The sequence below is a fragment of the Macrotis lagotis genome, chromosome X (assembly GCF_037893015.1).
Source record: "Macrotis lagotis isolate mMagLag1 chromosome X, bilby.v1.9.chrom.fasta, whole genome shotgun sequence".
Classification (NCBI taxonomy): Eukaryota; Metazoa; Chordata; class Mammalia; order Peramelemorphia; family Peramelidae; genus Macrotis; species Macrotis lagotis.
In genome coordinates this window covers 412500599-412518687 of record NC_133666.1, presented here as the reverse complement: position 1 = coordinate 412518687, position 18089 = coordinate 412500599, and the positions used below count along the sequence as shown (strand labels likewise).

At 37.6% G+C, this 18089-nt stretch overlaps 1 pseudogene; it reads right to left on the bottom strand.

Moving 5' to 3' along the window:
- Positions 1-4130: 4130 nt before the first annotated feature.
- Positions 4131-4322, bottom strand: LOC141501463 (acyl-CoA-binding protein pseudogene; annotated as a pseudogene).
- Positions 4323-18089: the final 13767 nt, after the last annotated feature.

Sequence of the window (18089 nt, the reverse complement as noted above, 5' to 3'; positions counted from 1 at the left end):
AGATAAATGATCATTGCCTTCTGCCTTGATTGATGATGGTCTGTTAAGAACACTATGGAAGAGTTCAGCCCATCTCTCTAGGATCAAGTACCTATCATTAATCAATGTGGATCCATCAGCACTGAGTAGTTGAGATGTACCATATATCTTTGACCCATAAATAGCTTTCAGTGCATCATAAAAGCAGTTTAGTTTGTTACTGTCTGCACAAGATTGGGATGTAGGGTGTGTTCAAGGAAGACTAGTACCTTGGTATGAAGGCTGCCAAGTCCTCTTCAGGGTTACTTTCCATATTTGATGTCCACCTGAGCCACCTAATTCTCGCCTGTGGCTCCAAGAAGCTGTAGCATGCACAGCAGCCACATCCCAGTAAACTGTTTCAGCAGGCAGGCTAAATCAGGTTGAAGGTAACTGAGGGAGTCTCAAACTCATTGATGAGTAGTGGGGTGTGTCTAACCCAAGAATATGAAGTCTTCCACTGGTGGAAGGGGCAGAGATCAGTTTGTTCCAACAGCCATGGAGCCAGCTGAAGCAGGTGCTGTGGAGCACTTAGAGCTTGGTTAGACATGCAGTGGATGACTAAGGTCATCCACTGCATCTAAAGCCATCACCAGTTGTCTTGACCCTATCTTACTATGCTGGATCATGATGACTTTGGAAGAGAGAGTGAGGCAGGTGATTTCATGCAGCTCTACTTCACTTAAATCAATTTACACATGCAACAAAAGGCATTACTCATAACCATCACTCCTGTGGCAACAGGCAAATGATGAAGCAGCAGGTGTGGATACACTAGGAGCTGTAATCACAACCCTGCACATAGGTAGCCCAGGGTCATAGGGTCATTTGTCCACTGAAAGCAGATCTGCAACCCCCTGGGTGACTGAGCAGCCCTTTGAAGGATTCTACTGCTTACCTCCTAATGCAAGGAAAGGGTTAGAAAAGGTACCCTAAAAATTGTCTGCTTACCCAATCCTGACCTGATTAAAGCAGCAGGCAGGGAATCCCACAGTGAGGTTGAGACACAAAAGAATCTACAAAAACTTCTTCAAAGAAGATTCCACTCACCATCCGTGCATGGAACATGTGCACACTCATAGACAACACAAGATCCAATAGGCTGGAAAGATGAATAGCTATTGTTTCGAGAGAATTCAGCAAGTATCATATCCACAAAGTGACCCTGAGTGAAACCAGGTTGGCAAATCAAGGCAAGCTTACTGAAGTCAGAGTTGGATATGTTTTTCTGGAGTAGTCACAGTAAAAAGGAATGATAAGAAGCTGGGGTAGTTTTTGCAATCAGAACTAATCTAGTCAACATTCTTGAGTTCCTACTAAAAGGAATGAATGACAGGCTCATGACAATGTGATTGCCACTTCCAAGAAAATGCCATGCCACCATAATCAGTGCCTATACTGCCACCATGATGGACACTGATGAAATTAAAGAAAAATTTATGAAGTCCTGGAGACCCTTGTTATCATTGTACCAAAAGAGGACAAGCTTATAATTCTGGGTGACTTTAATGTAGAGTAGGCTCAGATTACCAGACATGGCAGGGAGTCATTGAGAGGAACAGAGTTGGAAACAGCAACAGCAATGGTCACCTTCTACTGAAGACTTGTGCATAAAAATTACCTCATCACAAATACTATCTTCCACTTACCTAAACACAATGAAACTTCCTGGATGCACCCTTGCAGCAAACATTGAGACCTATTAGACTATGTGATGGTAAGGAGAAGAGACAGGATGTGAGACGAAGGCAATGTGTGGTACAGCGTGCTAGACTGATCACAAACCCATCCTCTCTAAGTTAAATATTCACATTCAATCAAAGCATCAACCCTAAGGCAAAATGAATACCAGAAGAATTAATGTCAAGAGATTTGAGTGTCTCTCTGAGCCTAAATAATTTGTTGCTAACTTGTAGGGGAAAACCAAGCCAACACACAGAGCAGAAAAGGAGTGGGCAACTTTCAGAGATTTGGTAGATAGCACTGCATTTGCTCATCTGGGCCAGAACACTCACAAACACCTAGACTGGTTTGGTGAAAATGATGGGGAAATATAGAAGCTGCCAAATGAAAAAACGAGAACTCCACTGAGTTTTACCAGCAGGAGAGTCATCCATTTCTAAGAAGGCAGCATTCAATTCCATTAAAAGTAAAGTCCAAGTGAAACAGAGAGATTCAGGACTCTTGGCTCAGTAAGAAGGCAGATGATATCTTAATTAACTGTTGAATTAAGAAGACCTCATTTTGTTTCAAAATTAAATATAAACTCTTAAGACTAGTCTGAGTCAGGTCTATTCTAGAATAAAATTTTTTGCTCTTTGGTATGGGAATAGATTGACATTCTTGAAAAAGCAGGTGATAGTACAGAGGAAGGGCGCTAAGATTTTCTTCTCGCTTCTTGTGATGAGGTATTCCCCACTCTAGCTATTAGAGAATAAACATCCTATAAGCAACTCAGCAAAAAAGTATTTTTATTTATATTCTCTATGTCCATGAGAATAATACCTTGAAGATAATTGCTGTAGGCCCACCAGCTATGTAGTTTCTGGGCTTTTCTGATTGAAAGTTTAAGACTTTTCCAAATTCTACTAGGTCATTTCATCAGAATTAAGTTTACTTCCAAGACAGCCAGGATAAATTAAACTTTGGGGAATTGAAGACAATTTTCCTCAAATTAAAAAGGACAAATTTGGAAGAATGAGCTGTACTCTTCCTTTCTAAGACTAGAAGTCTTTGTATTGGTAATGGTCTTCACCAACTAATTGCCTTGGGGAAAGCCTACTAAAAGAAGGCCCTTGATGCAGCATCCTTTGCCTGCCCTCAGCAAATAAAATGGGCTACAATTGGCATATTTGGCCATATCCTGAATTACAGAAATGTATTTAGGCTTTTGAGAATCATTAAGCATTGTCTTTTCTGTATCTGAAAAGTGGGCAATGTCATGGGGAGTAAAAAAGCAAGCCCACCCTAGCCCATTATTTACTGTAATATAGATCTGATTGACTCCTCTACATTGCTGCCAATTCAAGACTCAGTGACCATTGTACAACTCATCTTCAGAGAAACTGTCTCTAAACTCCAAGGGGTAGAGTATAGTGGGAGCAATATTCTAATTCTTTTCCCCATACAAAGTAGACTAGTTTTTCCTTAAAAGGTATTGAAACTGGGGAAGCTAGGTGGTACAGTAGATAGAGCACCAGACCTGTAGTCATTTAACTCCATTGCCTTGCAAAACCAAAAAAAAAAAAAACCAAAAAAAGGTATTGAAACTATTCTCAAGACTTGATTGACTCAAGAAACAAAAGTTTTAGATATTAGCATAACAAAACAATCACAAGTAGTTCTGGGTAGGCTCTGATGCTTGACTGTGAACTATAATGGGCATACAATGGGTACATTATCAATCATGGGTACATGATTCATATCTGGCCACTGGATCCAGATGTCTCTGGAAGAGATTGTGAGGCTGTTGATTTAGCCCAGCATCCCCTCACTCAAATCCAGTTCATGTGTTTGTCATGGCATCACTTCCCTGATATTTTGATCTTCTTCAAGAATGAAAGACAAACATTATTATTGGGCAACTCAACTAAGGATATTTTTGTTCAACTGAATTAACTCAGTGCATCCTCAGTGTATATTCTTGTTAAGTATCCCTTCTGCTTAGGCTAAATAAATCTCCTTTTGTTAATTGTTGAACAACCTACAGGTATCTCATTTTATCCCAGTATTGAACATAAATTACAAAAAGAAATCAGCCTCAATTCCAGTCTACATTACCCCCAGATCTCTTAAGACTAATTGCTGATGACTATTTTAAAGAATTTCCATCTTTTTTTATTGTTTTCTTTTTTTAAAACTAACAAAAGCACTTTATTGATTTACAGATTAAAGAAAACTATTAAAAACTATTGAACCAAGATTACTAATTACTTGGCTCTCCAATTCAACAGCTAGATAGCTGTGTAACCTGATGGGACTAGAGTAGCCATGCCAACTCTCACTGCTGCACATTATTTACACTGGTTTGACTTTGACCACAGGATTAGGAAATCAAACATTATTTTAGTTTAGCTTCAAAAGTGCACGCTGATGTCCGAATCCAGTTTCTTTTATATTCCATATTTTGTTTTCAGTTCTTCCACTTTTGCAACTTAAGCTTTCATGGCATCTTCTTTGGATTTCCCTTTCAAAGAGCTCCAGGCATCCCACTTAGCTTTGCCTTTGAAGTCCACCATACCCGGATGCTCTGTATTTATATCTCCAACTGTGGCTTGTTTGTAGTGACTATAGATGAACAACATCTCCTGGTCATCTGGTTTGGATTTCAGGTTTTTGACTGACTTCTTCGGCGGCTTGTTCAAATTCTGCCAGGGTGCAAAGGATCACAGCAGAGCTCTTATTGTTTTCTTATAAAGCTTACAAGTTCTCATAAATCTATAGTCACAGATTGCCATTGATGCAGAATTGGTCAGAACCAATCTTCAGCTTTGACATTGATGCTACTGCAAAGTTGGCCCAGAATACATCCTTTTCATTATATCTTTGGTATTCCTTCTTATTATAAATTTGCATTTATTTGATGATCATCAAATCCTAATTATCCAGACTTCTAGAAGCCACCTATCAAAGTTTATTTTTTTAAATCTCTCCTTTCTATTTTACAGTCTGATGTATTCATCAGCATATGTTTCTTTTTAAAGTTCTATTCATTTTTTTTTAGTTTTTTTGCAAGGCAATGGGGTTAAGGACTTGCCCAAGGCCACACAGCTAGGTAATTATTAAGTGTCTGAGGTCAGATTTGAACTCAGGTACTCCTGACTCCAGGGCCAGTGCTCTGTCTATTGTGCCACCTAGCCGCCCCAGTTCTGTTCTTTTTGATGCAGAAAATAGCAAAGTTAATGGAAAATGGAAAGGATTTAGACAAATTATGGTGGAAGAGCCAATATTTTTAAATTTAGTCCTTTGGGCATATGCTTCAGTTTTTCAATGGATCCATGGTCTCATTTGCTTGATATATCCCTGTACAACATAGCTCACAACCAACCTATAACCTCTTATTCTGTGCAACTCTTTGGATGATTTTTTTTATATAAAAAAGCATCTACCTAAAATATTAACAGTTTTGCAACTGCTGCAACAGCGACAACAACAATATTTCAAAGATGTTAGATTCAATAATAATAATTTTTGTCCTTCATTTCTGAAAAAGACCACAACAGCAGGAAGATGATGCCATGACAAGCATTTGAATTCTATTTGAGTGAGGGGGGTGCCATGCACCAACCTCACTCTCCTCAAGCATCATCTCCAGTGGCCAGAATCAGGCTTACTGGAGTTGACTCTGGAAGTGAGGCAATCAGGGTTAAGTGACTTGCCCAAGGTCACCCAAATAGTAAGAGTGTGAGACTGGATACAAACTCCTGTCCTCCTGACTACAAGGTCAGTGCTCTATCCACTGTGCCATCTAGCTGTCCCTATAGAACTGTAGAAACAACCCTACACATAGGCATCTCAGGCCATAGGGTCATCTCTTCATCTGGAATGGTAGAGGAATTTGGCAACCCCCTGGATGTCTGAGCAGCTTTTTTAATAATTGCATTGCTCACCTTTTGATGAGAGGAAGGGACTAAAAAAAGTGCCCTAAAAATTGTCTACTTACCTAACCCTGGCCTGATTACCGAAGTAGGTAGGGATCAAAACAAAAAATTGTAGACAAACTTCTTCAGAGATGATTCCCATCCACCATTGGTATATGGAATGTGTGTAGAAGACACAAGATCCAATAAACCTGAAAGACAAATAACTCTTGTAAGAAAACTCAGCAGAGATCATATCTAAATAGCTGCTCTGAGAGAAACAAGATTGATAAATAAAGTCCAGCTTACTGAAGTCAGAGGTGGATACGTGTTCTTTTGGAGTGACTGCAGTGAAGGAGAGCACTATGAAGCTAGGGTTTTGATTAGTTTTTGCAATCAAAATTAACCTTTTAAGAGGAGTGAATGGGGGTGGCTAGGTGGACCAGTGGATAAGAGCACTGGCCCTGGAGTCAGGAGTACCTGAGTTCAAATCCGGCCTCAGACACTTAATAATTACCTAACTGTGTGGCCTTGGGCAAGCCACTTAACCCCATTTGCCTTGCAAAAATCCTTAAAAAAAAAGAGAGGAATGAATGACAGACTATGTAATTGCCACTTATAAGAAAACACAAAGCCACATCATCAGTGCCTATGCTCCCACCATGACAAATCCTGATGAAATCAAAAGAAAAATTTTATGAAGGTCTGGAGACCCTTATCATCAAGCTTATAATTCTGGGTGACTTTAATACTAGAGTAGGCAGACTACCAGACATGGCAATGAATCCTTGGGACTCACGACTTTCTCATCATGAACACTCTCTTCCATTTACCTAAATGCAAAAATCTTCCTGGATGTACCCTTGCAGCAAATATTGACATGTAATAGACTCTGTGATTGTAAGAAGAGACAAACAGGATGTGAGAGTAACAAAGACAATGTGTGTGCAGAGTGCTGGACTGATCACAGACTCATCCACTCCAAGCTAAATATTCACATTCAACCAAAACGGTAACCCTAAGGCAAAATGACTACTAGAAGAATTAACATCAAGAGATTAGAGTGCTTCTTTAAGCAAGAACAGTTTGTTGCTAATTTGGAGGGAAAGTTGAACCAACCCATAGTTGGCAACAAAGGAGCAGAAAAGGAGTAGGAGCTTGCTTTCAGAGATCTGGTGTACAGAGATCTGGTGCATTTGCTCATCTGGATCAGAACACTCGAAAATATCAAGACTGGTTTGATGAAAATGATAAGGAAATATATAAACTACTAAAGGAAAAATGAGAACTTCACAGGGTTTTCCAGCAGGATAGTTCATCAATTTCTAAGAAGGTAGCATTTAATTGCATCAAAAGAAGAGTACAGGTGAAGTTTAGAAAGATGCAGAATTCTTGGCTCAGTAAGAAGACAGAAGAAATTCAATTTTATACAGTTACTAAAACCCAAAATGCCTTTATGATGCCCTAAAGGCTATTTATGGACTAAATACAAATCATACATCTCAACTACTCAGTGCTTATGGAGCCATATTGACTAGTTATAGGAATATGATCCTAGAGAGATGACCTGAACACTTTCATAGTGTTCTTAACAGCCAATCGATGCAGAAGTCAATGATGATTTACCTCAAGTTGAAGTTAATCTGTCCCTAGTGAAGTTCTAACTGAAAAAGAGTCTTTGAATGCCATTAGACTTCTTCCACGTGGCAAAGCACCTAGTGCTGATTCTATTCCAGCTGAGATTCGCAAGGTGGGGGGATCAATTGCCCATTCAAAAGCTGTTTGAAATTTCCTAAGTTATTTCACATGAAGAGGTTATCCCCCAGGAATTCAAAGAGTCTTGTCCAACTCTATGAAGGTAAAGATTATCCTGTGACAATCACAGGGGTGTTTCTCTCTTTGGCATTGTTAGCAAGTTAGAGCCTTCCTTAGTAGACATATCCTTTACCTGGGAGATAGTCACCTTCCTGATAGCCAGTGAGGCCTTGAGGAACAGTTAATATGGTATTTACTGCCCAGTCATTACAGGAAAAGTGCTAGGAGGAGAAAAGAGGTTTGTATTCATCATTTGTAGATCTGACCAAGACCTTTGATGCAATTAGTCATTAAGGGCTTACAGAAAATTATGTCAAAATTTGATTGCCTGGAGAAATTCATCAGTGAATTTTACTTCAATTTCATGACAACATGCTTACTCTGGTTCTGGATAATGGATGATGCTTTTGTGATTTCTCAGTCACCAAAGCTCACCTTGTTCCTATATTTTTTAAACATGATGTTTTCAGCCATATCAAATGCCTTCACTGAGGATGAACATGGCATCAAGGTCAGTTACTGCACTGATGTAAAATTCTTTAACTTGAAAAGGTTACAAGCAAAGACCAAAGTGTTGGGAATGTTGATGTATGATTTTCTGTTTGCAGATGATTGTGTTTTCAGTGCAGCCTCTGAAACTGAGATAAACAAAGTAGGGATCAAATCTCTCCTGCTTGTGCTAATTTTGTCCGAACAAACAGCATCAAGAAAACGCAGGTGTTCTGTCAGCCAACACCAAACTATGCATATGTAGAATCAATAATTTCAGCAAATGGAAAAGTTTTAAATGCTGTGGATAAGTTCACTTACCTTGGTAGTGTAATTTCCAGGAAGGTACACATTGGTAATGAGGTTGACACTCACATTGCCAGAGCTGACTCAGTATTTTGGAAGCTTTGAAAGAAAATGTGAGTTACAAGAGGTATTAGACTGACTACCAAACTGAAGGTGTACAGAGCTGTTGCACTGACCTCATCCCTATAATCCTGTGAAACCTGGACAGTCTTCCAGCTCCATGTCAGGAAACTGAATTGTTTCCATTTAAATTGTCTTAGGAAGATTCTGAAGATCACCTGGCAGGAGAAGATACCAGACACTGAGAACCTTTCTTGAGCTAAACTGTCAAACATTCCAATGTTACTTCAGAGAGTACAATTATGATGGGCTGGCCACTATGTTCAAATGACAACTTTACTCTTGCCTGAAAGACTTTTTAGAGAACTCATACAGGGCAAGCACTCACAGTAGGGTTAGAAGAAGTGATTCTCTTAAGAACTTTAGAATTGATTGTACAGCATGAGAGACACTGGCACAGGACCACCCAGCATAGTATGCCCTCATCAGAGGGGGTGCCGAGCTCTATAAGCAAGGCAGACTTGAAACAACTTAATGGAAGCATTAGATATGTAATTTTAGAGTGACCACCTTAAATGTTCATATGGACAATTTCTGCCTGACCTGTGGTAGAGAATTCTGAGCTCATATTGATCTGATCAGCCACAGCCAGACACACTGAAACTTATCTCTAACAAAGTGATATCATTTTGGTCTTCTTTGATAACAGACAAGAATCAACTAACCTCATTCTTACTATATAACCATCCCACCTCCTTTTCTGGCACTATTACCTAAACATGATAGCTTTTTCTTAAATTCTAAGCCTAGTTAATTTCCCATATTTTAAGACCTGCATGGTATATGTACTGCTGGACTAGTGTTGGGAACCGTTGTGTATGGGAGCATTGTGAATGATCATCACCTGGTATCTTTGAGCATCAGAACCTTGTATTACTAAGTGCAATAGGAGTGAGAGTGGATTAGGGTCTGGGAAGGATATTTAAGCACTTGTATTCTGGTGAATAAACAGAGCACTAGGACCTGGGCTGCACTGTGGTTGGCTTTCCTGCTCTCCCACCCAGCTGGACTCTACTTCCCCTTTTCCCATGCAGAGACAGACCTTCACTGCAGGTCCTCCATGATATCTACAGTTGAAAGCTTGTTTCAATCTTTTTTTTTTTGGTAGAATCTGTTTGTAGAGGCTTCATTTAATGTTGTGTAGGGAAAATCTCTGGGACCATATCAGTTTCCAGCTGTCATCTTGACTCTACCCTGGAACCAGAATCAGTAAGAAACATTTATTAATCACCTGATAGGTGTCAAGCATTGTGCTAAGGGTTGGGGGATAGAAGGAAAGGCATGAGATGATCCCTGCCCTCAGGGAGCTCACTGTCTAAAGGGGGAAAATACATAAAGAAAGTGAAAGGGGCAGGGGAGAGAACTTATTCAGTACAGGGTCTTGATAAAGTCTTGTATATAGGAGAGGAAGAGATCTGAAGAGGTTTGAATTCACAAACTGATTTCATCTTCCAGCATGGTAAGTTTCTGGAGATGATGATGTCTAAGAGTAGCCTGGTAAAAAGTAAGGACAATTCCCCAAATATCATTCTTGAATTGTCAAATCCTTACAGAGTCAGAATTTGAACCCAAGTTCACTCACCTCAAAGTCATTGCTTTTTCTACCATTTCAAACTTGAGAATGATAAAGTAACATGCTCTATTATTAATGCAGAGTACCATGTTACATACAATCTTAAAATGCTGATTGGATACAGAAGAAAAGGTGATCAAAGTTTCCTTCCAGTAAAGTTTGAGACTTAACACAGGTAATAGACATGGATTAGCAGACAAGGTTGGAAAGACATTCTGAATGCTGAAAGAAGTTGATAGAGGGTAGCCTTTAATTCTTGTTGATCCTTATTGTTTCTTTAACTCTAAGTAGACACCTGTCTTCTTCCAACTTTGAGGATGAATCCAACTTCACTCTTTTTCGTAGGGTTCTGTTTAGCCTATACTTCATTTTTCTAAATTATTTTCTTTAGTCCTGATATGAGCAGGATCTTGACAAATAATATGACTCTTTTCTTCTTTTCCTTACTTTCTTGGAAAGTTTCATGTTTCTGTATAATTTATAAGTCTTTCCCAAATTATAAGCATTCCAACAAATATTAATCTTTTATTATTTTAATATATTTTAGTATAACTATATTTGACAAATGTATGCTATTGAACATGCAGAGTTTACATACAATAATTTTCTTATGTAAATAATTTCATACTAGTGATTTATTCCAAATTCAAATTTTCATATCTTTAAACTATGTCTCCTAGGATCAGGTAAGCTCCATCAGTGGGAAAAGTATTGAGTTTGGAACCAGAGGACCAGGATTCAAATCTTGATTTTATCCTTAATTACTATTGTGACTTTGGGCAAGTCACTTAACCTTTATGGACCTCAGTTTTCTTATTTGTAAAATAAAGAAATTGGACTAGATGGCCTCTAAGGAAATTTCTAATTGTAGATTTATGATGTTATTATTCCCTTCTTATCTTCCAAACATTGCTTTACTAACTTGCAATTTTACAGTTGTTTTATATTACAGCAAAATATCTATTTTAATATTCTGTTTCTTTTATTCCATTGCCAGAATATATGAAATATATATAAAACATATATGTATATGTGTATGTGGAGCTTAGTTTCCTCATCTATAAAGTGGAGTATTGGACAAAATGATCTCTAATATTCCTTTCAGCTCTATAATTCTATGAAATCCACAATAAAAAATCAAGTCATCTTAGCAACTTTTCCCTTAGCTCAGAGAAGAAAACATCTTCAAGCCCTTACTTTCCATTACACTCCATTTTCCTTTCCTGAAATCCCACTGATTAAACTACTTGACTCTCTTCAACTTTTCCCCCCTCCCTGTTAACATTTTCCAGCTTTTCTCTCTGATCTCCTTAAATTATTACAGTCATTTTCACATTATGTAGTCATCCTTATAGAATGCATATTAGGTCAGGTTTTATTATTTTCATATACAAGTAAACTAAGGAAGAAACAGTTTAAAGTCAGGCTCACTTTACATATACTATTATGATATCATTGATTCTTTACTGCTTTTCTTTTTGTTCTTTTGGAAATACCTAAGTTAATATACATTTTGAAGATCCTTCAGAGTCTTTGGCTAATGCCAAATAAGACAGCTTATTTACCTACCAGAGTCAAAAGCCCAAACCAGTCAATGTATAATACCCATTTATTGAAAAGGTTATTCTAACTAGCATTCTGAATTTTATCAGCATTTTAGGAAATTGAATAGATAGCAGTCACCGCAATTATCCTGAATGTTCAGGTAGGATCTGGTCAATTTTGCCAGTACAATTTTTTTTAAAAAAAGTTTTTGGTTTTTGTAAGGAGGTTATGGGGTTAAGTGACTTTCCCAAGGTCACATGACTAGGTGATTATTAAGTATCTGAGGTAGGATTTGAACTCAGGTCCTCCTGACACCAGGGCTGGTGCTCCATTCACTGTGCAATCTCATTGCCTAGTAACAGTTTTTAAGAACAAGCTGTCAAGGTATTCAGCTGCTCTGGTACATTCCAGAAGTGACCCTAAGAACTTAGAATTACAGATCCTTTCTTTACACCCCTAACAACTGACATAAGGAAAATAAATTAGAAAATGAAAAAGAGATAAAATACTTCTTTTATTTATATGCCAAATTCTGGCCACCAAGATGTTATTTCTGTCCTGTCTTGAGATTATAGGTCAAATCCTGAAAGAATTTTGCACTCAGACAAAAAAATAGAAGATTTTAGTCTTGCCTCCAGTTTAGAGTCTTGTGAAGACAGCCCTCTTAGAGTAACATGAAGAAGTGCTTTTGCAGGTCATAGCACCATAATTTGGCAATGTAGATATGCCTGATTAGCCAAGGAAGAACAACATTTTATATGTACATAAGACCTGTACTGCAACTAAGCTGGTTCCCCTTTGCTTTAAGAAACAAACTAAAATGTTGTTGATAATAATCTTTAAACCTCTCGATAATATAGGACCTATTTTTGTGGACTAGACCCTGTTTTTACCTTTAAAATTCCATAGCATCTCTAAGAATTGAGTTAGTTCAGCTATTGTCTTCCAAGACTCAGCTTTACAGAAATGTAAAGTTTAAAAGTGATCTCCCCCTTAGAGCACTTATTCTGGATCTCTCTTTTGATCCTTCAAATTATGTATTATGTTATACTACCTTTTTCTCCATTCCTGCACTTAAGCACTCTACTCTGTCTTAGGAAGTTGCTCAACCAATTTATGTTATCTCTAATAGACCCTTGCTGTTTCAAAGAGTCTTTTTTAAAAAATTTTTCCTGATTGTCTCTTAATCACAATATCACAGAATCTGTTCCAAACCATATTTTCTCCTCAAGTCATCTCGCATTCTCACTTCCCTTTCTCTCAGCACATGACCTTGCTTCTGCTCTGATTATCTTCTTTTCTCCTGCTCTGTACATCAAAAACCTTCTACTTGGTTAATCACTTCCTCCTTAGGTTGCTCAATCATTTCAGTCATGTCCAGTTCTTTGTGATCCCATTAGAGTTTTCTTGGCAAAGGTATTGGAATGATTTGCTGTGTCTTTCTCCAGCTCATTTTATCCATGAGGAACTGAGGCAAACAGGGCTAAATGATTTGTCGATTACCCAGCTCATAAAAGGATGAGACTGGCTTTGAACTCAGGAAGGTGAGCCTTCCCAAATCCAGGCCCAGCATACTATCCACTGTGACACCTAGCTGCAATTTCATCTAGAGGACTTAAGTTCAAATCCTGCTTCTGTCATTTACTACCTGTATGACTGGGCAAGTCACCTAAATTCTCTGGGCTTCAGTTTCTAATGTCCTGTAAAATGAGAGGTAATATTAGGAAATTCTAAGATCCTTTTCACATCTAAAATCTATGATCTCTTAAGTCTACTCTGGGATTTAGACCTCCCCCCCCCCCCCAATTCCTTTCTTTGAAAGATTGTGTGGTATAGCAGGTAGAGTGCTGGGCTTGGTTTTGAATTCTGCCTCACATATGTCAAGGCTTCAGTTTTCTTATACATAAAATGTTAGAGTTGGACTCAGTGATAAGGTTTCTTCTAGATCCTATTATAGCCTCAAATTCCTGAGTCTCAGAAAATTTCAGGATAGCATTCCTGAAGACTTTAGAAGACCTCTCCAAGATAATAGAGATTTTGGAGGAGATAAGAAATTCTGGGTGTTGATCAGGCATTCAGAAGAATTTTGTTTTAGTATTTAGTCACCTTGAAAAAAATCTGAGGAATCAGAAAGGATAGGTAGTGAAACATAAGTGAAAAATGAGCATATAAAAAGAAAACCTGGAAAGTAAGAGAACAGAAGACAGGTGTGTGGTAGCAGTTGAGAAGAACTGAGATTGGGCTGAACTCAAATAGTTGGTGAGTTCGAAATTCAGCAACCAGGTCCTTCTACATCCTGATTTTTTCCCAGGAGAATAAGGGATTAGATAATTTTCACCCAGAGTTCAATCCTTGTCTTCAGCACCTACCCATCAGACTATCTGGGGTTAGGGTGGAAGAGAGAAATAGGTAAGCCTAATTACAGGCCCCATCCTGAGTTCTATACCTTGTAATGAATATTTATGTTACTTATTTAAATTTGTTACTTTATAAAGATAATAAATTGTATAGTCATAAAGTAATTTTGTCTAAGCTTGTGAGACTGAAAAAGAGAAATTAGCCTATGAAAATAGGCTCCTTAGAAAATCTCTCACCTTGGGTTCAGATCTGACCACAGACACTTAATAATTACCTAGCCATGTGGCCTTGGGCAAGCCACTTAACCCCATTGCCTTGAAAAATCTAAAAACAATCTCTCACCTTATGAATTTGGAGGTAAGCCACTTAGAGAGTTTATATAGTTTTTGTTAATTCACTGATATATTAAAGCATATCTACTGGACTGTCTTTGAACCTGGAATGAAACATAGAATTGCTAGAATGTTCAAGGAGCATAAAGTGATTTGTCCCAAAGTGCATCCAAAATATACAACTCATACCCTATATCAAACATGCATATCCCACATTTATGCATTATGATCTTATAGCATCTAATCTTCATTTCATTACTAGGTATTGACTCCTTTCTCAATATCTACAACTCAATCTTTAAAAAATTTTTCACTTGTCCTAGACATTCCTTCAAGCAACCATTCTATTTGTCTCCTCCCACAGCCATACCAATAAAAAAAAAATCTATACTCACTGCCTCTATTTCCTTACAACCCACTTCTCAGTTTTTGTTATTCAACTTCCTGCCTCACTACTCTACTCAAATAAGATAAAATAGGTAAAGAGCTATACAAATAAAAACTGGGCTAATAAAGGAAGTACTTGATCTATTTGAAAAATCCCCTCAGTCAACCTGATGAAATTATGGAACACAGGCCTTTGGTGATATAAAATAGTGCCTCCTCCTAGAGAGTGATTAAGTACATAATCAGTCAAAAGACATTAAGTCCCTATTACCTATTATGGGTCAGACACTTCATTTAGCACTGGGAATAGAAAGAAAGGCAAAAGGCAGTCCATGTTCTCAAAGAGGGGCAGCTGGGTGATACAGAGAATAGAGTGGCCCATAGTCACAAAGATTTATTAACTCTGGCCTCAGACAATTACTAACAGTGTGACAAATCACTTAACGTTATTTGTCTTAGTTTCCTCATCTATAAAAGGAGAAGGAAATGATTACTGAAAAAACAAACTCACAATCTAATGAAGGAAACAACAAGTAAACAACAATGTATAAACAAACTACATACAGGATAAATAGGAAATAATCAACGGAGAGAAGGCACTAGAACTGAGAAATAGAAGGCAGGATTTTAGGGAAGCTTAAATGGAAGCCAGAAGGCAGAAATGAGAGAGAACATTCCAGGCATGGGGACACTTAGTGAAATTGCCAAATGTAGAATATCTTGTCTTAGGAACAGAAAATCAGTGACTCTGGATCTAAGTTTGCACAAAGAGTGAAAATTTGAAGACTGTATCTTCTAGAAAGAGAAGGAAATTTTCTGATATAGCATTGCTCCTTGAAAAAAATAGAGGATTGTCTATATGGTTCCTAAGGAACATTTTATTTTGGGAAGTAAAGCTAGTAAGTTATTTGTACAATTCGGGTCTGTAGAGAAATGTTTTTTTTTTTATTCAGTAAACCACAAACTATCCAAGGGAAGTCTAAACCACAGGGTGGAACTATGAGTCTGGGAAACTGAGGACTTAACTCACCAAAAAGTCAAAGAATTACCCTATGTAGCCCAAAATTCATTTTTTGCGGTAATATATGATTTGATTGCTTTATGTGTTTCTGTATTTGTTTATGAGTTCTTAATGAGTTTATTGCACCTTCGGCATTTTTAATGGACTGAAATAAAAGCTATATTTATTTGCATGTGCCACTTTGCATACTTTTATAGGGACTGGAATTACCTTTTTTTTTTATCAAATTTGGAGAGAACCAGAAGACTTCTGGGGGGTGGATCCAAGATGGAGGTATGAAGCTAACATGCTCCAAGAGCTTTCCCCTACCAAAGGTAAATGAAGCCTCTACTCTGACATTCACACTACAGATCCTACCAAGAAAAAGAGAAGAATCATAGAAGTTTTCAACTGTAGACATAATGGAGGATCTTCAGTGAAGTTCTGTCTCTTTTGGGGGAAAGGGAGAAATAAAATCCAGGAGGTAGGAGTATGGGGTTCAGCAAGAGGTTTTTAGCCTCAGTGAAATTCAGGTCCTGTCAGCTTAACAACAGCAGAGGTCCCAGCAGATACATAGCAAGCCCCCAGGGAAGACCCCAACCCCAAACAAAGTCTGAACCCTGAAAACACCAGATTAAAAGACAGGACTGGGTTGGGAACAAACCACTATTAATCAGAACCTGGACATAAAGGAAGAAAAAAAAAGCACTGCAAAGGTAAGACCTTTGCATAGGTATCATCTTGGTCAATGACAAGCCAGAGATTAGATCCCAGCCCCAACCAATAAAAGCTTGAATCTATACTTGCTATACCCCAGGAGCAGAACTAAAACAACAAAGATGAGCAAAAAAGCTAAAAGAGTGCTCACTATAGAAAACTACTTTACAGACAAAGATTATAACAATGTCATATCTGAAGAAGAAAGCAGTGAAAAATCACAGGGAAGTATAGAAACAGTCTATAAGCTAGACTCAAATACAAAAGCTCATCAAAGAGGTTAAAAAGAATTTAAAAAACAAAGAAGAGAGGATGAAGAAAATAGAAAAAAGAAATGAAAGTCATGCAGGAATTTTATGAAAAATTGATCAAAGAAATCAACTCAGTTAAAAGTAAAAGAGACAACTGGAAAAGGAAACACAGAAGCTAATTGAAGGAAAAAAAGGCTGAAAATTAGAAATGAACAAATAGAAACCAATGAATCTACAAGACTACAAGATTCCATCAAACAAAGTAAAAAGGCTGAAAAAATTGAAGAAATGTAGAGTACCTTTTGGGAAAAATGAATGACCTGTAAAATCCAGTAGAGACAATCTATGAATCATCAGACTACCAGAAAGCCTGGACCAAAAAAGAATCTGGAAAACATCATGCAGGAAATTATAAGGTAAAACTGTCCAAATCCACTAGGACAAGATACCAATAAAAACATTGAAAGAATCCACAGAACCCTTCCAGAAAGAGACTCCAGGATAAAAACTGCAAGGACTGTAATAGCCAAATTCCAGAACCCTCAAATGAAGGAGAGAATATTGCAAGCAGCAAAAAGAAAACAATCCAATACAAATGAAACACAGACACACAGGACTTATCAGCCTCAATACTTAAGGGCTCTAAGAACTGGAATAGCATATTTGGGGGAGCAAAGGACATGGGATTACTACCTAGAATGTCCTACCTTGCAAAATTCAGCATATACATTGGGGGGAAAAGATGAATGCTAAACAAAATAAAGGGCTTCCAGAATTTCCTGGCATAGACCAGAAATGAACAGAAAATTCAATCATCAAATACAACAGCAACATGGGAGTGATGAGCAACCTTAATGAACTTGCCAATTCCAACAGGGCAACAATCAGGCACAATTTTGGGATATCTGTGATGGAGGATGCCATCTGTATCCTGGGAAAGAATTGTGGAGTTTGAACAAAGACCAAAGACTATTACCTTTAATTAAAAAAAAGTTATCTTATTATGTAATTCTGCTATCTCATACTATATGTTTCATCCTTAAGGATATGATTTCTCTCTCATTATATTCAGCTTAGATCAATGTATACTATGGGAATGATATAAAGACTAACAAACTGTCTTTTGTGGGGGGGAGGGAAGCAAGATTAGGGGAAAATTGTAAAACTCAAAATAAATAAAACCTTTCGAAATAAATAAATATTTTAAAAAAGAATTGCATTACAAAAGGTAAATAAAAAATAACAAAACAAAACTAATGTTGGTCAAGACAATCAAATTGTATACAACTCTAAAAGGGAAGATATAACACTTCTAATTCTTTAGAACTTTACTTCTTTTAGGATAACTAAAAGGTAGAATATAATTGAAGAGAATGAACCTAAAGGATATGGGTATAATTGGGTCTAATCTCTCCATTAAAGAGGTGCAAGATGACATCACTATGTTTGAGACAAAAAAGCCCTGAAGAAAAGCAGGGGTGTTAACTTTAAATACAAGTGTCTCATTATCCTTTGACTCACTTTAATCCTTCTGTGTTAACAAAGCTTGGCACCCTGTCTAAAGAGGGCATCATAAACTTTTAGGACCTGAGTCAGTGT